The 24,511-nt window shown below is 43.9% G+C and overlaps 1 protein-coding gene across 5 annotated transcripts in view; it reads right to left on the bottom strand.

Moving 5' to 3' along the window:
- The window catches only part of HRAS (HRas proto-oncogene, GTPase), a 125,874-nt gene that overhangs the window by 80,866 nt on the left and 20,497 nt on the right, over window positions 1–24,511 (bottom strand). For 2 of the 5 annotated variants that reach the window (XR_011024964.1, XM_068261727.1), the window contains exon 2: window positions 6,392–6,428. The gene's annotated coding sequence lies outside the window, so the exon portion shown is untranslated. Of the gene's footprint in view, window positions 1–6,391; window positions 6,429–15,318; window positions 15,377–23,123; window positions 23,177–23,596; window positions 23,633–24,511 lie in introns of those variants that run through there. The other 3 variants (XM_068261728.1, XM_068261729.1, XM_068261730.1) reach the window with 3 other exon arrangements.

Below are 24,511 nucleotides of genomic sequence, written 5' to 3'. Positions count from 1 at the left end.
TCAACACACAGTCCGGTTCCAATACCGGTCAAGAAGACTCTGTCGCAGGGGCCAATCTTGCATCCCAATCCAGGCCGGCTCAACCTGATGGTATGGAGAATGAGAGGAGGAAACTTGAGAACACAGGATGTAATCCACAAGTGATAAACACTCTTCTCCAGGCTAGAAGACCTTCTACTAACAGAACTTATCATAATATCTGGGATAAAATTTAGAGAGTTTGCGGCAACCTCATCTTTCCACCCATTACGGCCAGAGGCACAACAACTTCTAGCCTTTCTTCAATCAGGAGTAGAGAAGGGTCTTAGCTACAGTGCTATCAGAGTACAGATTTCAGCAATCTCGGCATTAACAGACTATAGATGGTCCCTCCATCCGCTAGTAAAACAGTTCATGTTGGCAGTCATCAAAATCAGGCCTCCAAGGAAAGCTGTATATCCACAGTGGGATCTCCTGACGGGAAGCCCCTTTGAGCCATTACAGGATTCGTCACTATGGAATTTGACTTTAAAAACATGTTTCTTAGTGGCAATAACATCGGCCCGAAGGGTTTCGGAGTTAGGAGCCTTGAGTTGCAGAGAACCATACCTGCTCTTCTTTCATGATCGAGTACAACTTAGGCCAGTGGAGCATTTTTTACCAAAAGTGGCAAAGACTTATCATATAAATCAAGAACTATCATTGCCAGTATTTAGGGAAGATGCAAACGCGGCCATACACACCTTACAGTGGAGGAAATAATTATTTGACCCCTCACTGATTTTGTAAGTTTGTCCAATGACAAAGAAATGAAAAGTCTCAGAACAGTATCATTTCAATGGTAGGTTTATTTTAACAGTGGCAGATAGCACATCAAAAGGAAAATCGAAAAAAATAACCTTAAATAAAAGATAGCAACTGATTTGCATTTCATTGAGGGAAATACGTTTTTGAACCCCTATCAACCATTAAGAGATCTGGCTCCCACAGAGTGGTTAGACACTTCTACTCAATTAGTCACCCTCATTAAGGACACCTGTCTTAACTAGTCACCTGTATAAAAAGACACCTGTCCACAGAATCAATTAATCAAGCAGACTCCAAACTCTCCAACATGGGAAAGACCAAAGAGCTGTCCAAGGATGTCAGAGACAAAATTGTAGACCTGCACAAGGCTGGAATGGGCTACAAAACCATTAGCAAGAAGCTGGGAGAAAAGGTGACAACTGTTGGTGCGATTGTTCGAAAATGGAAGGAGCACAAAATGACCATCAATCGATCTCGTTCTGGGGCTCTACGCAAGATCTCACCTCGTGGGGTGTCAATGGTTCTGAGAAAGGTGAAAAAGCATCCTAGAACTACACGGGAGGAGTTAGTGAATGACCTCAAATTAGCAGGGATCACAGTCACCAAGAAAACCATTGGAAACGCATTACACCGCAATGGATTAAAATCCTGCAGGGCTCGCAAGGTCCCCCTGCTCAAGAAGGCACATGTGCAGGCCCGTCTGAGAGACACGGGATAACGTCACCCGAGCAGTTATGCTTCTGCAGCAAGCAAAGGAGTCCCGGTCCCCTGTCATGTGCCTCTCGACGGATGCAGAGAAGGCATTTGACAGGGTAGACTGGGACTTCATGAAAGCAGTCCTTAGTCATATAGGACTGGGGGAGAATATGACGACGCGAGTATTAGCCTTGTATTCAAACCCGACGGCAAGAGTAAAAGTCAACGGGGTCTTGTCAGACCACCTGAGGATCCACAATGGGACTAGGCAGGGCTGTCCCCTCTCTCCACTGATCTTCGTGTTGACATTAGAACCATTTTTGAGAAGGATTAGAGCAAACCCAGACATAAGGGGACTAGAAATAGGAGATAGGGAACATCGAGTGGCAGGATTCGCAGATGACCTCCTGTTTTTCCTAATGAATCCCAGGGTCTCCCTGCCATGTCTTTTGAGGGAATTCAATAAGTATAGACAATTGTCAGGGTTCAAGATTAATTGGGAGAAATGTGAGGCCCTGCGAGTAGCTATGGAACAGAGAGAAATAGAACAACTTAAGGAAAATTTTCCCATAAAGTGGGTGACATCTACACTGAGATACCTAGGGATAAATATATCACCGGATGCTCAAACACTATATCAAAGTAATTATAAAACTATAGCCCAGGAAGTGAAGAAGGACTTGAGTAGCTGGAATAGACCCGAGTTCTCATGGTTTGGAAGGATCAGCATCTTAAAAATGAACATTATGCCTATATATATATATATATATATATATATATATATATATATATATATATATATATATATATATATATATATATATATATATATATATATATATATATATATATATATATATATATATATATATATATATATATATATATATATATATATATATATATATATATATATATATATATATATATATATATATATATATATATATATATATATATATATATATATATATATATATATATTCCAATCGTTGCCTATAGCAGTCCCTACCTCCTTCTTTGTGTCTCTGAGAAGCGAATTTTTTAGGATTCATCTGGTATTCTAAACCACCACGGATGAAGTACAAATAATGACACAACCCAAAGAGAAAGGTGGGCTTGCGGTTCCGAATCCCCAGCTATATCACGCTGCAGCCTCTTTAAATAGAATTGTAGACTGGCATAAAAAGAAAAAAGAAAAAATTTGGACGGAAATAGAGCAGCATTTAACAAATGTCCCTTTGGTAGGATTACCGTGGTTGAATAAAAGAGTGATTAGTGACCATATGGCAGGAGGTTTTATGAATAATGCATTAAAGACACTATATTTGTATAGGCAGAAATGTAAACTGATTAATGGACCCTCCCCACTCCTCCCGATATTAGATAACCCAGAATTTAAACAGGGGCATCAAAATAATTCCTACCCACATTGGAGAGGATCGCAAATATTGAGGGCGGGAATGTTGGTGAGGAAAGGGGAGTGGGAATGTTGGTGAGGAAAGGGGAGTGGGAACCCCTGACGAAATTCCTTAAAGATCCACAGACCAATGAGAGGGAATGGTGGAGCCTTATGCAGTTTAGGTCATTTCTCAGGAGACTGGGGACAAAGGAGGAGTTTTCTAGAGAGCTAACCCCCTTTGAGAGATTGTGCATAGAGGGCGGAAATAGCAAAGGTTCCCTATCTAAAATATATAATATGTTGAATGGTGGTCAAGATCTAACGGGAAATTGGAGGATTAAATGGCAGAGAGACCTACAAAGAGAACTTACAGATAGGGAATGGAGAAATGTGCTGTGCCTTATGCACAGGAGCTCAGTTTCCACCAGGATTCAGGAAGCAGGAGTAAAATTGGTTAGTAGGTGGTATTACACCCCCACCAGATTGGGAAAGATGTTTGTGGGTGCTGATAAGGGGTGCTGGAGATGCGGTAAGGAAAGAGGAACTTTGATGCATATATTTTGGAGCTGTGAGAACATTCAAATTTATTGGAGGGAAGTAAGAAGATACATTGGAGAGATAGTGGGATGGGAACTACCAGACGAGCAAGGATTCTTTCTTTTACACGCTAACTCGATGAGTATAAGGAAATATATGAAATCAGGAATAAACCACTTAGTCAATGCAGCAAAAATATTAATACCAAGATGGTGGAAGACGACCCACACTCCAACAGTTGGAGAATGGCTGAGAGAGGTATCTCATATATTTGATATGGAACAATTGGTCCAGGAGAAAAGGGAGAAGGAGGAGCAGGTAAAACAAATTTGGGGAAAGTGGGAAGAATTTATTAGATCCGAAGAGAAAATTTTTTTTATAAGTACGTAGGAACAAGAGGAATAGAGGGGCATTCTTAAGGGATCAATAAATAGGATTAACTGGGAATAGACTGAGAATCGAAAAAATGGGGCCCCGGTCCTCCCACCCCCCCTCCCCTCCTCTCCCTGACTTGTGTATGAGCTAGGTATGTATGATGTAAGTGAGTTAAAACTGAATGGAGTGCAAGTGATATCGAATGGAGATGGGTGGAATCCCAGATGAATGAGAAAAAAGTGAGTAGCTAGAATGAGAGGAAGAAAATGAAAGGAAATAAGGGTACTTGGTAGAAATGGCGCAAAGAGAAAGGCTATATGGTAGTTGGGACTTGAGAAACAGAGATTTTTGGAGTGTCTGAAAATAATCTAATAGTCAAGAATTATTACTGGATTTTAAAGTAGTAAAATATGGGAAAGCAAGATGATATGTAAAGAAAGGTTTTCTACGTGATATGATATATGTAAAATTATATTTTTGCTATAAATAAAGAATATATTAAAAAAAAAAAAAAAAAAAAAAAAAAAAAAAAGGTCATGGAGTGGCCTAGTCAGTCTCCGGACCTTAATCCAATAGAAAACCTATGGAGGGAGCTCAAGCACAGAGTTGCACAGAGACAGCCTCGAAACCTTAGGGATTTAGAGATGATCTGCAAAGAGGAGTGGACCAACATTCCTCCTAAAATGTGTGCAAACTTGGTCATCAATTACAAGAAACGTTTAACCTCTGTGCTTGCAAACAAGGGTTTTTCCACTAAGTATTACGTCTTTTATTGTTAGAGGGTTCAAAAACTTATTTCCCTCAATGAAATGCAAATCAGTTGCTATCTTTTATTTAAGGTTATTTTTTCGATTTTCCTTTTGATGTGCTATCTGCCACTGTTAAAATAAACCTACCATTGAAATGATACTGTTCTGAGACTTCATTTCTTTGTCATTGGACAAACTTACAAAATCAGTGAGGGGTCAAATAATTATTTCCTCTACTGTAGATGTGGCTAGAACCTTGACGCACTATATCGCGGCAAAAGAGCCAATACGGAAGTCGGATCATCTGTTTGTGATTCCAGCAGGCTAGATAAAAGGTCAAGCAGCTACCTCAAGGACTATAGCATCATGGTGGGTAAGACCATACAGTCATCCTACAGGGCTATCAACTTACAGCCACCAGTGGACGTCAGGGCGCATTCGACTAGAAGCGTGCCATCTTCCTGGGCGGCATACTCGAATGTCTTCGTGTCAAAAATTTGCCAGGCGGCAAACTGGTCCACCATTAACACATTCATCTCACACTACAAAGTGGATGTATCATCATCAACATCTCTTGAGTTTGGGAGAGCTGTTATCTCTTCTTCAATGTCTACCTTGTGAAATAAAAATTTTTGTTCTTTTTTTGAAGCATACCTTTGACTCCCTCCCTATTTATTTACTAGTTAGATCCCAATGTGCTGCCATGGAGGCATAAAGAATACGGAAAATTGTATACTCACCTACGGTAATTTTCCTTTCCTGATGCATCCATGGCAGCACATGGGTCCCACCCATATTCTGTGAGTTTGAGAGTTACAAAAACAGCGAGCACCTCCTCTCAGACTCATTTAAATATCTACTGGTCCAATGAGGTAGTGGGGGCGGAACCACTACCCAATGTGCTGCCATGGATGCATCAGGAAAGGAAAATTACCGTAGGTGAGTATACAATTTTCCGTATTAAACGTGCTGCGTTACTATCTAACGCAACGTGTGCACTGTGAAACAGCACATTGATTTTACAGTGCTGTGAGCTAGGCTGCGTTACTGGCTGCTCTAACGTGGGACTTTAACGTCCCACTGTGAAACCAGCCTAAAGGGAACCTTAACTGAACGGGGGGGGGTAAAGAGTTTCACTTACCTGGGGCTATTACCAGCCCCCTGCAGCAGTCCTGTGCCCTCGGAGCCGCTCTGGAATCCTCCGGTTCCCCGCTGTCACTTAGTTTCGTTTTTGACGACTCAACAGTCCGCCGGCCGCCATGCGTATTATTGGACGCATTCCCTACTGCAATTAGCGTGGTTGCGGGCCGCAATGCGTACAAAAATACGTTGCTGCATATCTACGCGTGCGGAATGCGGCAACGCATATTTTTGTACGTGTTACAGTCCGCAACAGCGCTAATTGCAGTAGGGAATGCGTCCAATAATACGCATGGCGGACGGCCGACTGGTGAGTCGTCAAAACGAAACTAAGTGACAGCGGGGGACCGGAGGATTCCAGAGCGGCTCCGAGGGCACAGGACTGCTGCAGGGGGCTGGTAAACTCTTTACCCCCCCCCCCCCCGTTCAGTTAAGGTTCCCTTTAGTCAATTACTCCTGCAGCAAGGTAAAATTTCCAAGCTGTCTCATGGCAAAACAGTACCTTAACCGAGCAGACTGAGCTTACTGGCAGATTTTACAAACTCCTAGATGACTACAGACTGAAGCAGTCTTAAATTAAAATACAACAAGAACCTATAAACTCTTGTGCAGTTTGCATTTATAAATTAAGGACATTTAAAAATGAAAGTTGCATTTCTTCTTAAATATTTACTCTAGCAACATAGACAGACAACAGACTGAATACCTGACGCAGAAGTGATCTTCTCAGAGTACTGCCAGACCTACAAAAAGAAATTTGTGTTTGATCAGAAAATGGTAAAATAAATAAATATTTAGCATACATAATATTTAATATTTTAAATATCATAAATTACGGTGTAATGCTAGGTACCCACAATGAGATTTTCTGGCAGATTTACTGTTTTGTAAATCGATGACGAGAGAGAGAGAGAGAGAGAGAGAGAGAGAGAGAGAGAGAGAGAGAGAGAGAGAGAGAGAGAGAGAGAGGAAGAGAGAGAGAGAGAGAGAGAGAGAGAGAGAGAGAGAGAGAGAGAGAGAGAGAGAGAGAGAGAGAAGAGGAGAGAGAGAGAGAGAGAGAGAGAGAGGAGAGAGAGAGAGAGAGAGAGAGAGAGAGAGAGAGAGAGAGAGAGAGAGAGAGAGAGAGAGAGAGAGAGGCTGGACTGTCTGCTACAAACCCGCCCAGCGGAAGGTGCCGACGGATCAGTCGTTGCCTGCAGTCTGGCGTGTGTACGAGGCTTAGGAACAGTTTTTCCCATGTTTTACAATTGGATTGTTAAACTCTTTAAAGAATGTTTATAGCATTTGTGCTTCTATTACTGTCTGTTGTCCCCAATGAAATAAATATGGCAGCCACAATATCCCTCTCCACTCAGGTGTACTTTAATGAGGCAAGAACTGAGACACCTTTTAGTGGGGACACAAGACAAAACAAAATATAAACACACACACACACTTTCCTAGTCCACAAAAAGATTTTATTACTGTTGGTGTCCTGTTTGGAGAGTTTAAGACACTTCCTATTCCTATTGCCAGGGAAGGAAGCATAAGAAAATCCCATCAATGCAAACCTAGAAAAGCAATAGAAAGTGGACAGAACGTAGGTCTCAACCATTCCCAGTATTATCCAGAACACAGATAAAATCCATAGCTTGGGTTAACTCCTTTATCTAGGCTGCTTAAGGACATTCAAGCAAACTTTTATTAAAGTGGGATTTTTAGGTGCACAGGTCTGACTGAGCAACTACTATAAGATCTGTAAGCCATTAGATGGTTTGTGCCTGTAAGTAAGCCGTAACAAGACATGGGCAGCCCTTGGCACACAAACTTCAAAATTAAAACTTGGCTTGTGATCAGCTGTACTAATGCTGGGAATACACAATTTTTTTCCGGCAGATTTACTTTCTGATTGATTTCCATTCTCTTCTGTGAACATTTTTTTGAAAAAAAAACGATCAAAATCAGATCAGACCTATCGGACATTACCCATCGAGCAATCTATCTGCCAAAAAACTGGTGGTGTATTCCCAGCATTAGACTGGGTCCCCACAATGCTAGAAGTGTACAGTTTCCATATTGTATGGAATAGCTGCACTGCTCCTCGGTCCGCTGACACTCCGAAGCAGAGGATAGAAGTGGATAACAATGGACAACAGATGTGTGAAATGGCTCGTAGGAACACATGGGCATTTTTCTGCACATTTGTCCACTATAGGAAAATGCAGTGTAGCAGACATACTGTCATAATGTGAATGAGGCCTTAAAGGGAACCTGAAGTGAGAGATATGGAGGCTGACATTAACATTAATACACATTGCCTGACTGTCCAGATCCTATGCCTCCAGTACTTGTAGCCATTTACCCGAACAAGCATGCAGATTAGACATTTCTGATAAAAATCAGACTACCTGTATGCTTGTTTCAGGATTGCAAATTCAGACATTACTGAAGCCCAACAGATGAGCAGGACTGGTATTAAAAAGGGAATAAATATGGGTGCGTCGCTACCCCTCTGCCTTCAAGTTCGCTTGAAGAAATGGAGGTCCAGACAAATTGCAGACCATAATTCTAAACACAAAAACAAATTTCAAAACATTATAGTATTTCAAGACAAGGAATAGGATAACCTGGTATAAATACATAAGATTCAGGCCTCAGGTACTGCAACAAAGGCAGATTTGAGCTCTCCATGTCACCTTGACTCCCAATGACACTCCCTTGCTATTATTAAACAAACCTTAAAGCCAGGTTCACATTGGCACCAAAAACGGTCTGTTTAACTCCTGAGGTGAATGGATCATATGCTAATCAAAAGGATCCATTCACATCGCGCCATTAGAACAGATCTGTTTGGCACGTTCTGTCGAACAAACCGCAAGATTGAGGAGGCTGCGATAATTCTGGAGTGCAGGACACATCGCACTGACCGTGTGCTAGCAAAATTTATTAAAAAAAAAAAAACACAAAAAAAAAACCAACCAGATGCCCAATAAAAACTGATCCATGTCAAGACTGCACCAAATCCAGGCAAACATCTGATCTGCCTGCATGTTTTTAAAAGGAGAGGCAGAGGATCAGTATGACAGCCATGCAATTTGCACTGTTTAAATGGAAATGAATATGGCAGCCTCCAAATTCTTCTCACTTCAGGTGGACTTCAAAGTGGATCTAAACTCAGAAATTGCTCTCTGCTCTAAAAGATTAGGCACTGCATGATTACCTTTAGGGGGGGGGGGGAAATGTCATTAAAATTTACAGAACTGCTAAAGTTTTAACAGGATTAACTTTCTGGGAGCAAGGGTTAAGCCTCAGTATTTTCCAGTACAGGCAGAGAGGCTTGCTCTCATTCACAGCTAATAAGGCAATTACACGTTTATGTAGGTAAACAAAACATATACTAGCTTAGCAAAAGGAGAACAGAGGCGCCAGCAGGGCAAAAGTGGATAAAACCTTTAAAATTTGCTTGGAGGAAGCGGTGGTCTTACCTCCATAAAGCAGACACGAAAGACTGTCTGTATAATAGTAATCACATTTATTATAAAGTACCCCAAAAATGTAACGCGTGTCGCAGGCCACGCCCGCTTCATTAGGCAATAAACGCGGGGACAAACAGAATTTCAGTAGTAGCAGGAGTAGCGCTACTCCTGCTAATGCTGAAATTCTGTTTGCCCCCGCGTTTATTGCCTGATGAAGCGGGCGTGGCCTGCGAAATGCATTGCATTTTTGGGGTACTATATAATAAATGTGATTACTATTATACAGAAAATATTTCGTGTCTGCTTTATGGAGGTAAGACCACCGCTTCCTCCAAGCAAATTTTAAAGGTTTTATCCACTTTTGCCCTGCTGGCGCCTCTGTTCTCCTTTTGCTGTACCGTGTCCACCCCTGGTGGAGGGGTGATCTACCCCTTTTCTGATCTACAGAGAGCGACTTCTTAATCCTGAGTGAGGACAAGTCTAATCTCCTCACCTGCCTATACAGTGGTTGCCTTTGTGGTAACCCAGGTCTGTGAGTATATTCTTCTCACTAATTATCTTTACTATATTTATGCTGAACATACTACACTATATTGGGCTCTCGGTTTCTCTAACTTTATATACTAGCTTAGTGTAGTGAATTTCTACAGCATGTATATGTGGAATAAAAACTTTTCATTGTGTGGTGTGCAAGATTTGGGTCCACTTTAAGTAGCTGGTGCTGCATTACATCCTATAAACGGGGGGGGGGGAAACAAAGAAGTGATACAGGATAGATAACTTTAATTACGGTGAACCATAAACACCGAGAATTATTTTATATGAGATATACTTAAAGGAATGATTTACATGACTAACCATTAACCTGAGTAGGTGCATTATGGTTGGTATTTACTGGGCACACAGAAGTGACATTTTTGAAATTCCTGGCTGCAAAATTTGCAGGTTGCATAAAGAAGTTTCAAATCAAAAAGCCAAAATGCTTTTTTTTTTTTTTTCTTATCTGGAGAAGCGTACAAAATAATCACCTGGCACCACATCTTAAACTCTTGATTTATCCACTGTTTTTAAGTGTAAATCTTCAATGTGTGCTTATGGCTTAGTACAGACCATGTACAAATAGAATCCTTTTCTTGTAATAGCGTTTTAGATAGCTGTAAACAGCAGTGTATAGAGCTTTTCCATGGCAACAAGCACAATTTCTTCCTGAGCATAATGGACAAATGCCTGTGTCAGGCTGGCCATACATTACACAGTGTTTTTGCCCAATTAGACATCTGATTAGTCAAAAACATCTAATCATGTCTCGCATGATTTGAACCTCATATTTTTCCTTGGGAAGCGCTATCCACAAGTACTGTTTGAAAACAGTCAACCTACTTTGTAAATGTTTAAATATAAAAGAAAACCATAGGATACTTTAAAAAGTCATATTTAGGAGGAGGATAAACAATGGTTTATTTTCACCTTGGCATCACTTTAAAGTGAATGTTTACCAGTTCAAAAATAAAAAAAAGTCAGATACTCACCTAAGGAGAGTATTCCCTCTCCTCTCCCGGTGCCCGGTCCCACGCAGGATCCCCCGTAGCAGTATTCGACCAGTTCGGTCAAATACTGCCACTTCTGCAGCCGAAGGGAGCTTTCAGAAGCCTTCGGGAGCACTTGGGCTCCCGAAGATGGGCCGCTCCATACTACGCATTCGCAAGCGCCCTCTATGACGCACTCGCGCGTGCGTAGCATGGAGCGGCCCGTCTTCAGAAGCCCGAGTGCTCCCAAAGACCTCCGAAGTCCCTGCGGCGGCGGACGCGAACGGGGGAGCCAGCGCAGCACCGAGGGCACCGGAAGAGGAGAGGGAAGGCTCATTAGGACCGGGCCTTCCCTCTCCTTAGGTGAGTATCTGACTTTTATTTTTGAACTGGTAACCATTGGCTTTAACTTCTTCCGGACCGACGCAGTACAAATCTACGTCGGGCAGGGGGCGCTGCGGTTCTTACTGGACGTAAGCTCTACGGCCCTTTCGCCACGCGTCCCCGCCATTCCCGCTGCTTTCTCCCCGCCGAAATTTGTTCGCCCTGCTGCCTCTGACGGCAGAGCACTGTGAGCCGGGCAGGAGCCGCTTTCATTGGCTCCTGGCCCCGTCATTACTGTAAGCCATTCCCACTGGCTTACATTGAGTGACAGGGTCAGGAGCCAATGAAAGCGGCTCATGACCGGCGCACAGCGCTCTGCCGTCATAGAGACGTCAGAGAGCGCAGCCTGTGGCGGGGACAGAGCAGGGTGAACGGCAGATTTTTGCGGCGATTCGTTGGGATGCGCCATTTTAGCGTACCAGCAGCCTCTGGTCCTTAAGGGGGCAGAGGCTGCTGGTACCCAAGTGGTTAAGATTATCAAATATTTGCATATGCATATGAACACACACACACACACGCCTACAGCTATGGAGAAGTTTATTCTACACTCTCTAAAAAGGGGAAGAGCAATCAGTAATCAAAAGCAACTATGGGGGGGGGGGGGGTGTAGAACAGGGAAAATTAAAGCTAAACGGCATCTACATATGAAAGACAATATAAAAAGGGACTGGCAATATGTACATACTTCCAGGAATGTCTGTCATTCCCAGCAAGCTGCACACGTGTATCAATGTCTCTAGAGTGTGTCATGGGAAGTACAACAGGGAAGACTATTCCTTCCTCACGGCCCCACCCGCTATTCCCCCGAGCCCTGTGCTTCCTGAGGTGGGCACATTTTAAACCGTTAATAGTAAGTAGGATTAATGGACAACAATCAGAGGGATTGTATATGCACGCCTTGTGATGTTAAGGACCTGCAGTCATCGCTGAAGGTTTACATAAGCCGGTGAAACATAACAGCAGCAGTAGGTCGACTGCAATCAATCAGGCATTCACTTTCATTCTCCAATGCCTTGGAAACATAACTGAAAATGATTCATCTTCTGAAAAAGCACTAGCTTTCTGTGTTTTTTTCTTTGCCAGTAAATCCATAGTTATGTACCACATATGCTATCAAAAGGTACCCACAGAGCTAAGACAATGGTGAGCCAGTTTCTAGCGGACACCTCATGTCTATTGCTGCAGTGCAGAAGTATATCATACGTGGGGGTTAGTAAGAAGAAGAAAAAAAACAAAACAAAAAAAACACCCCCAAAAAAACCACACAACAAGCACGCAAGATAGAATATGCCCTACCTGGCCTGATATTGCACCCACCCGACGAATCCACAGAATCAGTAGCGTGAGCGCAATTTTTGGAGGAAAAATTCCAAATACTGTACCTAAATGACTTGCAGTTCTGGAGCAATCATCAGCAGGGTTGAGCTTATGCATTCAGAACACTGTCCTGAATTCTTTGGAACAGAACTAGAACCTTTAGGCTAGGTTCACACTAGCACCTAATGCACAGCGATGTGTTAACAGCCCCATCACAGTGTCTGGCAAGATGTTCACACACCACTGTTGTGCATCCGCCATCATTCGAATCCTCTGCACTGCTGGTAAGTAAAAAACGCCCAGGCAGAAACATAAGACTACCATTGGATAGATCAATGGGAATTCTACCTAGAAACAGGGAGGATTCTCACTTAACGTTTTGATCCAATGAGAGTCCTCCCTGGTGTATTGGAGGATTCCCATTGGTCTTTGGAAATCACTGATAGCCCTTCTGCTGGGACTTAGATAGCGGGGATTGTCCAGGAGCTCAGCAGCACTAAATGCATGCAGAGGACCCAAATGGTGACCAAAGACACAGAAGACAGGTGAGCAGACCTGGAATGGAGGGGGAAACAGCCTAGTGAGAATGGACACTGTCTGTTCCCATAGGCTTGCACTGATTTTGTGAGCTTCTGCAGTGTATGCAGGCTCCGGAAAAATCATGCCAGTCAAGACTGTGCATTCTGCTTCCGTTCCATTCTAAAGGTGGTCACTAACGGTCCAAGTTCTAGCGAAAAATCGTTCAAGCGATCAGAAATTCTGATCGGATTGGTTGTAAATCTCCATTGGTGGACACAATCGATTATGAACGAGTGAAAAAAATGTCGTCCGAATGAATTTTCGTTGAACCAAAATTTGGATTTTCTTGTTGGTTGTGATAGATAGGAAGCAAAAATTGGTTCGTTGATGGTGTAGTGGACGATTTATTACAATATTTCACTTCCGATCAGAATTTCTGATCGCTCGAACGATTTTTCGCTAGAAATTGGACCGTTAGTGGCAAGGGTTAACTGATCCTCTGCCTAAAGGATAACTAGTGTGACATATGGAGGCTGCCATATTTAGTTCCTTTTAAGCAATACAAGTTGCCTAATAGCTCAGCTGGTCCATTTAGCTGCAGTAGTGACCAAATCACACCAGAAACAAGCATGCAGCTAATATTGTCAGATTTGACAAAAATGTCAGAAACCCCTGATCTGCTGCATGCTTGTTCAGGGTCTTAAGCTTAAAGTATTACAGGCAGAGAATCAGCAGGGCTGCCAGGTAACTGGTATTGCTTAAAAAGAAATAAACATGGCAGCATAGATATAATCTCTCTCTATATATATTATATATAGAGAGATGTCTATCTCTATCTTACTACAGTTGTCCTTTAAGATTGGAGCATTCTTGGCTCTAGTGTGAACAGGCCCTTACATAAGTGGGCCACGGCAAGGGGGATTACCTCACCCTTGTTGCCGCCTATGCCCACTACGCTCTTCATCCCGTTCCATCTCTCCGGTACTTCTTCCTTCCGGCTGTGGCTGCAACAAGTGCTAGTATACAGTGGTTTGCAAAAGTATTCAGCCCCCTTGAAGTTTGTCACATTACTGCCACAAACATGAATCAATTTTATTGGAATTCCACGTGAAAGACCAACACAAAGTGGTGTACATGTGAGAAGTGGAACGAAAATCATAAGATTCCAAACATTTAAAAAAAAAAAAAAAAAACAATTGCAAAGTGGGGTGTGCATAATTATTCAGCCCCCTGAGTCAATACTTTGTAGAACCACCTTTTGCTGCAATTACAGCTGCCAGTCTTTTAGGGTATGTCTCTACCAGCTTTGCACATCTAGAGACTGAAATCCTTGCCCATTCTTCTTTGCAAAACAGCTCCAGCTCAGTTAGATTAGATGGCAGTAATATGACAAAATGTGGAAAACTTCAGGGGGGCCGAATACTTTTGCACACCACTGTATAGGAGCAGTATACAGTCAAAATTCCAACAACTTTGTACTGCATCAAACAAAGTACAAAGCTAGCAGCTGCAGCTCTTCAATCAAATGAGATATCTGCTGAAGACTTCTGGATTATCTTCTGGTGCTAAGGCTAGGTCCACACTAGGCACGGTTGCAGGACGGACACTGCAGTCCGGGATCGGGGGGGGGGGGGGGGGGGGGAGGAAGTACCACCAGACCGCAAACTGATCAAAGTGCAGTTTCTGCTCAGTTTTTTACCCCAAAAAACGGACAGAAAACGTCTCTATCATTAGGAAGGTAGTGGGAGGATTTTTTGGGCCAATAATAAAGTTCAGGCTATCTGTTTTCTCATCAGTTTTTGTTGCCATTTTGCCTGTGGAGATGGAGATGCGTTTTCTCATTGCTTTTCACTACCCATCCGTGTATCCGTGGTCCGTAAAAAATTGCAGCAATTCCGGACCTTCCGTTCAGGTTTTGAAAACGGGTCCCTGCCAACGCAGACGGATCCGTTTTTTTCTTGGGTGAGGACGGCTGCTATTTTTAATATTAGTATCCAGGACTCAGTTTTTCATCAGGGCTGAAAAACACAGCCACGGATACGTTTCCGGACCTAGTGTGGACTAGCGCTAAGTAGTAAACTATCCGGAATATATTAACTACGAGAACTATCAGATTGTTTAGTGTATGGCTAGCATCATACAAGGATCGACAAATCCTAGCAGCCAGTTACTGAATAGATCGGAAACAAAATAACGCCTTTACCAGGCTTACTGGTACAGCCTGACATCTCGCATTTTCCATGTGAAAACTGGAACAGAAGTTTGCCAATAAGAACAGATTTGGCAACATTTGTTATTTTTCATTCTTTGTGTCTCGTGTGTGGGTGTCTATCAACATCTGTTCTAATGATATTGTCATATGTGGCTTCTGTATAACATTGTAGCATTTAAAGGGAAGGTTCAAGAAAAATAAAAAAATGAGTTTCACTTACCTGGGGCTTCTCCCAGCCCCATGCAGCCATCCTGTGCCCTCGTAGTCACTCACTGCTGCTCCAGTCCCCCGCTGGCAGCTTGCCGACCTCGGAGGGGTACATAAATAGGTTGTCAAACATTGTTCTAACCCACATCTGAAGAGTATGGCCCAGTGCACACCGAGTGGTTTTTGATGCGATCCGCGCGCCGCATTCGCCTGTCAAACCACTCGGTTAATGTATCTCAATGAGATGGTGCACACCGGCGGTTTGAGGATTGTAGCAAACCGCAAACATGCCTCCTGCTGCACGTTTTCGGTTTGCAGAAGCGGTTCTGCCTCAATGTAAAGGATAGGAAAAACGCAAACCGCTCTGAAAAATGCTACTTCAGAGCAGTTTTCCAGGCGGTTTTGTTACAGAAGCTGTTCAGTACAGTTTTTACTGTAACAATTTGTGTAATCTGCTACACAAAAACGCAGTCAAAACTGCTAGGCATGTTTAGAAATCCGCTCTAAACATGCCTAGAATCGCTTTGAAATCTGCTCCCAAAACCACCAGCGTTTTGCAGATGTGCTAGTGGTTTTGGTGTGCACTGGGCCCAAGATGCTACAGCAAAGGGATTGAAATGGATTAAATGAAACCGGCTGTTACTTTCCAGATGACCCTTGTACATTAATAGTGTTTCCTGGTTGAACCTGCTTAGTGCCTGGCAAGGGGAAGTTGTGGGGCCGGCGACCTGGCATACCCACACGTCTCCATTGCAGAGACACATCACTGTGCCAACGACTAACAAAAGTCACTCATGCAGTAAATGGACCAACCACGTGACTTGCACTGGCCCAATCATGCTGTCAGTCACTGACTGACAGCGAGTTAAGTGTGCTTCAGCATTAGGCCTCTTTTCCACAGACAGCTGAACTACTCATTTGTTGAGCAGATCAGCCCCACCTTCCGGTTGCCAGCCAATGCCATTCGGCTGCAATTACATGTAGCAAATGGCAGCATTTGGAAACACAGCAAGTCTTGCATTTAACGCGCGGTGGCATTACACGGCAGCGGAACAAGGTCTCATGCCGCAATTGAACACAGCAACAATCATGCTGTGGGGTGGGGTGTCCACCGCCTTCAGCTGCTCATGGAAAAGAGACCTTAGTCATTAGCTGTTTGATCTGCTCCACAACTGACAGCTTATTTCAGCCAATGAAAACACACTTAAGTGCATTTGATTGGCCTAATTCTGGGCTGGATTAGAGATACACACACACACACACACGTTTGCAAAATTAATCGGCCCCCCTGAAGTTTTCCACATTTTGTTATATTACTGCCACAAACATGAATCAATTTTATTGGAATTCCACGTGAAAGACCAATACAAAAGTTGAGTGCACATGAGAAGTGTAACAAAAATCATACACGATTCCAAACATTTTTTACAAATAAATAACTGCAAAGTGGGGTGTGCGTAATTATTCAGCCCCCTTTGGTCTGAGGGCAGTCAGTTGCCCATAGACATTGCCTGATGAGTGCTAATGACTAAATAGAGTGCACCTGTGTGTAATCTAATGTCAGTACAAATACAGCTGCTCTGTGACGGCCTCAGAGGTTGTGTAAGAGAATATTGGGAGCAACAACACCATGAAGTCCAAAGAACACCAGACAGGTCAGGGATAAAGTTATTAAGAAATTTAAAACAGGCTTAGGCTACAAAAAGATTTCCAAAGCCTTATACATCCCACAGAGCAATGTTCAAGCGATCATTCAGAAATGGAAAGAGTATGGCACAACTGTACACCTACCAAGACAAGGCCGTCCACCTAAACTCACAGGCCAAACAAGGAGAGCGCTGATCAGAAATGCAGTCAAGAGGCCCATGGTGACTCTGGATGAGCTGCAGAGATCTACAGCTCAGGTGGAGGAATCTGTCCATAGGACAACTACTAGTCGTGCACTGCACAAAGTTGGCCTTTATGGAAGAGTGGCAAGAAGAAAGCCATTAACTGAAAAGCATAAGAAGTCCCGTTTGCAGTTTGCCACAAGCCATGTGGGGGACACAGCAAACATGTGGAAGAAGGTGCTCTTGTCAGATGAGACCAAAATTGAACTTTTTGGCCAAAATGTAAAACGCTATGTGTGGCGGAAAACTAACACTGCACATCACTCTGAACACACCATCCCCACTGTCAAATATGGTGGTGGCAGCATCATGCTCTGGGGTTGCTTCTCTTCAGCAGGGACAGGGAAGCTGGTCAGAGTTGATGGGAAGATGGATGGAGCCAAATACAGGGCAACCTCTTGGAGTCTGCAAAAGATTTGAGACTGTGGCGGAGGTTCACCTTCCAGCAGGACAACGACCCTAAACATAAAGCCAGGGCAACAATGGAATGGTTTAAAACAAAACATATCCATATGTTAGAATGGCCCAGTCAAAGTCCAGATCTAAATCCAATCAAGAATCTGTGGCAAGATCTGAAAGCTGCTGTTCACAAACGCTGTCCATCTAATCTGACTGAGCTGGAGCTGTTTTGCAAAGAAGAATGGGCAAGGATTTCAGTCTCTAGATCTGCAAAGCTGGTAGAGACATACCCTAAAAGACTGGCAGCTGTAATTGCAGCAAAAGGTGGTTCTACAAAGTATTGACTCAGGGGGCTGAATAATTACGCACACCCCCACTTTGCAGTTATGTTTTTTTTTTTTAAATATTTGGAATTATGTATGATTTTCGTTCCACTTCTCACATGTACACCACTTTGTATTGGTCTTTCACGTGGAATTCCAATAAAATTGATTCATGTTTTTGGCAGGAATATGACAAAATGTGGAAAACTTCAAGGGGGCCGAATACTTTTGCAAACCACTGTACATACATACACACACACATACACACACACGGGCTGCAGCACACATCAGGAAAGCAGCGACAGGGGCTCTTGGTTCCGATTTAACGTGTTTAAGCTCACTAACTGCGTCAAAGTGTCCCCAATTTTGGCGATTCCTACTCTAACCAGGCGAAAATGCTCATTTTTTTTTTTTAAATCAGCATTCTAGTGTTAACCATGCCAAAAGCCCAATGTAAACTATAAAAGCTATAAAACACTTTCCTAGCAGAAAATGGCTTTTGAGAGCAAGAACGAGGTAAAAAGGGGAATTTCTTATCAGTGAGGGTCACACTATAGTCACTTCCTGTCTGAGTCAGGACTGAGTCAGCCATTTACATACCTGATATTTAACTAACTCTTTCAGGCAGAGAAAGAGAAAAAAAGGAACACAGCACAGTTATTTGCGTGCTAGGCACTGTACATAAACAGGTTTATCTCATGTCACCTCGGGTATCCTTTAACCAGCCTGGCGGTATGGACGAGCTCAGCTCGTCCATCACCGCCGGAGGCTGCCGCTCAGGCCCTGCTGGGCCGATTCGCATGAAATAAAGTGCAGCACACGCAGCCGGCACTTTGCCAGCCGCGTGTGCTGCCCGATCGCCGCCGCTCTGCGGCGATTCGCCGCGAGCAGCGGCGAAAGAGGGTCCCCCCAGCCGCCCGAGCCCTGCGCAGCCGGAACAAATAGTTCCGGCCAGCGCTAAGGGCTGGATCGGAGGCGGCAGACGTCAGGACGTCGGCTGACGGCGATGACGTCACTCCGCTCGTCGCTATGGCGACGATCTAAGCAAAACAAGGAAGGCCGCTCATTGCGGCCTTCCTTGTTTATTCTGGGCGCCGGAGGCGATCGGAAGAACGCCTCCGGAGCGCCATCTAGTGGGCTTTCATGCAGCCAACTTTCAGTTGGCTGCATGAAATAGTTTTTTTTTTTATTTAAAAAAAACCCTCCCGCAGCCTCCCTGGCGATCTTATCAGAACGCCAGGGTGGTTAAGAACACCTCACCTTCTACTAGCTACTGAATGAACTTTGAGCTCCGCTCATTTACCATATTTTTTGGACCATAAGACGCACTTTTTCCTCTTAAAAAAAAGGGGGGGGGGAATGTTGGTGCATCTTATGGTTCAAATGTGGCCCCAAAGCCTCCCCTAAAATGAATCCCTGGCAATCTAGTGGTCCCCTCCTTCCTCCCTCTATAATGTGCAGCAACTGCAGCCTGATCAGGGTCACTGACCCGGCTCTTTTTCAGGTGCAGTGACAGCGGCAATGGCCCCCGTGATCCGCTGATCCCGCCCTCCCTCTGGTGCGCAGCGGTGGCAGCCCATTCGTCACTCACCCTGCTCTGCAATGACAGCCCGTCTATAGTGACAATGGTAACGACCCCTGCTGATCCTCTGATCCCTCCCTCTCAGCGGTGCGCAGCCCCTTCCTCCTCACTCACCCTACTCTATCCCGGGTGTAGTGACAGTAGCAATGTCCTCAGGCACTCCTCTGGTCCAGCCCTCCCTCCGATGTGCAGCCTGTTAAGATCACTCTCAGTCGGTGTCGGAAGGGGCGGTTCTATTCTCAATACTTCGGTAGGCATGGTGACATACTATGTCTTTACGAGACCCTTGCTTGAGGAGGTCATCAACCAAGACCCCTTAGCTACAGTATGTCGCCGTGCCTGCCGAAGTATTGAGAATAGAACCGCCGCTCCCGGCCCAACAGAGTGATCTTAACAGGCTGCACATCGGAGGGAGGGCTGGACCAGAGGATTGCCCGAGGACATTGCTACTGTCACTGCACCCGGGAAAGAGCAGGGTGAGTGAGGAGGAACGGACTGCCACCGCTGAGAGGGAGGGATCAGAGGATCAGCAGGGGCCGTTACCGTTGTCACTATAGACGGGCTGTCATTGCAGAGCAGGGTGAGTGACGAACGGGCTGCCACCGCTGCGCACCAGAGGGAGAGAGGGATCAGCGGATCACCGGGGGCCATTGCCACTGTCACTGTAAACAGGCTGGTGCAGGGGCATTGACACTGATAGTGCTTTTCACTGGTCTTCCTGGGGCAAGCTTCTTTTATTCACAGATGGGTTTCTCTGCATGTGGTGGTAATGTGGTTTCACAATTGTGTTTATGTTTGTACCTATGTGGGAGCACACTGTTTATAGCTGCTATTTATGCTTATATAACTTTTTTAGTTGTTATCCACTGAGTATAGCTGGTTTCTTATTATATGCATTGACTGCACTTAGCATATTATTATTATTATTATTATTTCAGCTGCCCTAATGTGTTATTGGTTGACATTTATTAATTGGTGAATTTGGCTGGTACATACTGATTGTTGAGTCTAGTGTACCAATGGACTTTGTTGTGCAATGTATTGTGGCAGATCAAAGCTTTTAGCCTACAGTCTAATCTCTGCTTCACAACACTGATATAAGAAGCTTGGGGGGAGAATCTCCAGAAGATGCCACTGCACCATGGACACATCAGGTTTAGTATATCTAAATCCTATAGATAAAAAATAAAAATTCCCCTGATTTTTGTCCTTTAAATCTAGGACAGTCTTAAAGGGACTCTGTAACAAAAATGTCATTGTGTTTTCTACCATCCTACAGGTTCCTAAACCTATTATAATGTGCTCTGGCTTACTGCAGCACTTTCTACCATCACCATCTCTGTAATAAATCAGCTTATCTTTCCCCTGTTGGACTTGTCGTCCTGTGTCTGGAAGGCTGCCAACTTTTCAGTGTGATCTGCTATGCATGCCTCCTCTATGCACTCCCCTGTGTGTGTGTGTGTGTGTGTGTGTGTTATTTACATTAGCCGACTTTTCTCTGCTCTCTTATCCTTTACAAGCTGGATAAATCCTCTGTTCACATACAGATGAGTCACATACTGCAGAATTACAGACAACCGGGCAGAGCTGTCTGCAAGAAGAAACAAACAAACAATCAGCTTGTAACTCTTCAGTGAGCTGCAGGGGGAAAGAAACACACAAATGATCTCTTGAGATTCAAAAGGAAGGCTGTATACAGCCCGATTGTGTATGGAGGTATTTTCTATGTGTGGACATACTGTACATCGACCTACTTCCTGTTTTGGTGGCCATTTTTTTTTTTTAAAACGGTTTGACTATTTTTAATGCGGCGGGGAGCGGCGAAATTGTGACAGAGGGTAATAGGAGATGTCCCCTAACACACTGGTATGTTTATTTTTGTGTGATTTTAACAATACAGATTCTCTGTAAGGTCCTAAAAATACGGTATATGCTTAACTGTGCTAGAGGTGGGCGTGGTTATGCACGCTCACAGAGGAAAATTATATATACCAGGGGATGAGCAGCACAAACCAAATTATATGCAATACTATGCAAACCATGCACGCAGCACTGGAGATCCACAGTCTCCATAAGAAATGAGTGCATGCTTTGCATAGTATTGCATATAATTTGGTTTGTGCTGCTCATCCCCTGGTATATATAATTTTCCCCTGTGAGTGTGCATAACCACGCCCACCTCTAGCACAGTTAAGCATATAAATGAACAGAGCTCATAGTTCAGTCAGTAGCTAGTAGAAGGCGAGGTGTTTTTAATTTCCTTTCTCCCATTTAGTTGACCATTGGGCTTTTGGCATGGTTCCCACTAGAACGCTGATTAAAAAGAACTAGCATTTTTGCCTGGTTAGAGACACACACACACACACACACACACACACACACACACACACACACACACACACACACACTTGACTTTTAGACTAGTAGTGCCAAGGGATCAAGATTTAACTGGCAAGCGACAGACAAATCTGAGGGAATACTCACAGTAACTGTGTCACACCTGAAGGTATTTTAGAACAGCTATATTTAGTCAGTTTGTAAACGGGGAGATGGCAAATGGGAGGGGTTACCTTCCTTTGCTAGTTTCCTTTTGTTTGATGTCAAAAGTCTTTGGACACGTAACAGGGACAGTAAAGAAATACTTGATTGCTCAATACTTCAGCGTGCAGAAACTATGACCCAGGATTACTTCACCATACAGTGCAACTGGGTACCCACAGCCAATTCTCAACTGGCTGTCAGTGTGTCATGAATGTATTTTAGCCAACAGCCATTTATTGTAATTTAAAGTACACCTGACCAGAGGCAAAACTACCCGAGGTAAGCATAAAACTGGCCATACGCTTATAGATTTGAAGCAGATCCGACCAGCAGATTTCTGTCAGATGCCTGTCAAGTCGAATCTGCCGTGTGCCACACAGTAGGAACAGATTTCCAATAGATTGCAGAATGAAATCATTGGAAATCTATCTAAATGCATTTTTGGACCATTAGATCCAATGCAACTCTATGGGCCATCGATCTGCTGCCAGCAACAGATTGACCTAGATTTTCCATCGTCAGATCAAAAATTATCGAAATTAGCGGCAAATCGATTGTTTGGGAGAATCGATTTCCGATCGATTCCATTGATCGCTGAAATCGACCTGTGTATGGGCCCCTTAACCTCCCTGGCGGTTTGTTAAAATCCGCCAGGGGGCAGCAAATACCTTTTTTTTTTTTTTTTTTTTTCCTCATGTAGCGAGACAATGTCTCGCTACATGATAGCCGCTGCTGAGCGGCATCCCCCCAGCCCCTCCGATCGCCGCCGCCGCCGTCGGGGGGGGGGGGGGGGGGGGCGGCTGCGGCAACGGGTATAGCGGCGGATCGGCGGGCAGCGGCGGCGATCGGAGGTTACACGCAGCTAGCAAAGTGCTAGCTGCGTGTAACAAAAAAAAAATTATGCAAATCTGCCCAGCGGGGCCTGAGCGGTGCCTCCCGGCGGCATAGCCCGAGCTCAGCTCGGGCTTACCGCCAGGGAGGTTAAAGAAGAACGGTCACGAAAATCTTGATATTTAAAAACACATACAAATAAGTACATTTCTTCCAGAGTATAATGAGTCATAAAATTACTGCAGTCACTTACACATAAGTAGTAGAAATCTGACATTACCGACAGGTTTTGGACTAGTCCATCTCTTACTGGGTGATTCACAGCATGGCCTTTATTCTTTATAAAGCCACTCCCTGAAAGATGCTGGCCAGCCTCCCTGCTCACTGTACATTTCTTTGGCAGTTGGACGGAGCAACTGCCGTTTACGAAGTACATTTAAAAATAAAGCAAACCCTGAGACTTATGGATCGTGAGAAGATGGGCTTGTCCAAAACCTGTCGGTAATGTACTACTTACTGTAAGTGACAGCAACATAGGAGGAAAGTAATTTATGGCTCATTTTACACTGGGGGAAATGTACTTATTTGTATACATGTATTTTACATTTTAAGATTTTCGCGGCAGAGGTCTTTAGGGAACCGGAAGCAAGAAAAATTATTTAAACATAGGATGTCGCTGCAAATGAATATTACATACTAACCTCACTGTCAGTCTCAGAAGCTTACCATTTACTTCTTACAAGCAAGAAAAAGATGTCGCTGTCCAGTCGTTACTTCTTACAGTGATCCCTTCAAGTTCTGACAATATTTTGTCAGAACTGAAATAAACCAGTTGCTGTCAGTTATATAACAGCAGCTGTCAGTTACAACTGAATGTGCAAGGTAATTTAACAGTGTGCTGACCAGGAAGCTGTTATGGGGTAATGGCCATTTTTAAAATGGAGGACGGAGAATGCCACTGATCACAGTGGACAAACAGGACGCAGGAGAGGAAAAAGAGATTGATAGGTAGACTACACGGGAGGCAAGTATGTTCTGTGTATGGTTATTTTGATTTTTGATTTTCAGTTCAGGTTCTCTAAGTATGTGCATGCTGGATCCATACCTCTGTGCATTGTCCATTCCTCACTCCATTACACTGGTCTCCAATCACTACTTGAAAAAAAGTGTGGAGAGAGACAGACAACGCAAAGAGGTATGTAGATCCAGCATGAACATAACTAGCTTTGCCTTGGGGGTCAGGTATCTTTTAACCCTTTTACTGCCAAACACCTATTAGGTACGTTGTGGCAGGTTAATACTTTACCTGCCATCAACCTACCTAGTACGTTATTGCCAATTTTGACCCCCAGGAAACAGCGGAGACACACACACACACACACACACACACACACACCATTCCTCCCTCCTCGTGAGCCCCGCTCCTCTGCCTCCTTGTAGCAGCAGTCACAGTGCAATTACTCACCCGATCGCTGGCTTCATGGCTGTGTTCCACACCGGCAGCCGCCTCCTTCTCTACTTCCTGTATGGCACGTAGTAATTATGCAAACAGATTGGGAGAGCAGAAAGGAGCCTGCTGCTGGAGGGGACACTGCATGGAGCCAGCGATATGGCTACCTATACTGGCTGTACCTATACCTG

Source organism: Hyperolius riggenbachi, chromosome 11 (genome assembly GCF_040937935.1).
Source record: "Hyperolius riggenbachi isolate aHypRig1 chromosome 11, aHypRig1.pri, whole genome shotgun sequence".
NCBI classification, from domain to species: domain Eukaryota; kingdom Metazoa; phylum Chordata; class Amphibia; order Anura; family Hyperoliidae; genus Hyperolius; species Hyperolius riggenbachi.
Note: the sequence above shows the minus strand (reverse complement) of the source record. Positions and strands in the feature narration are given on the sequence as shown.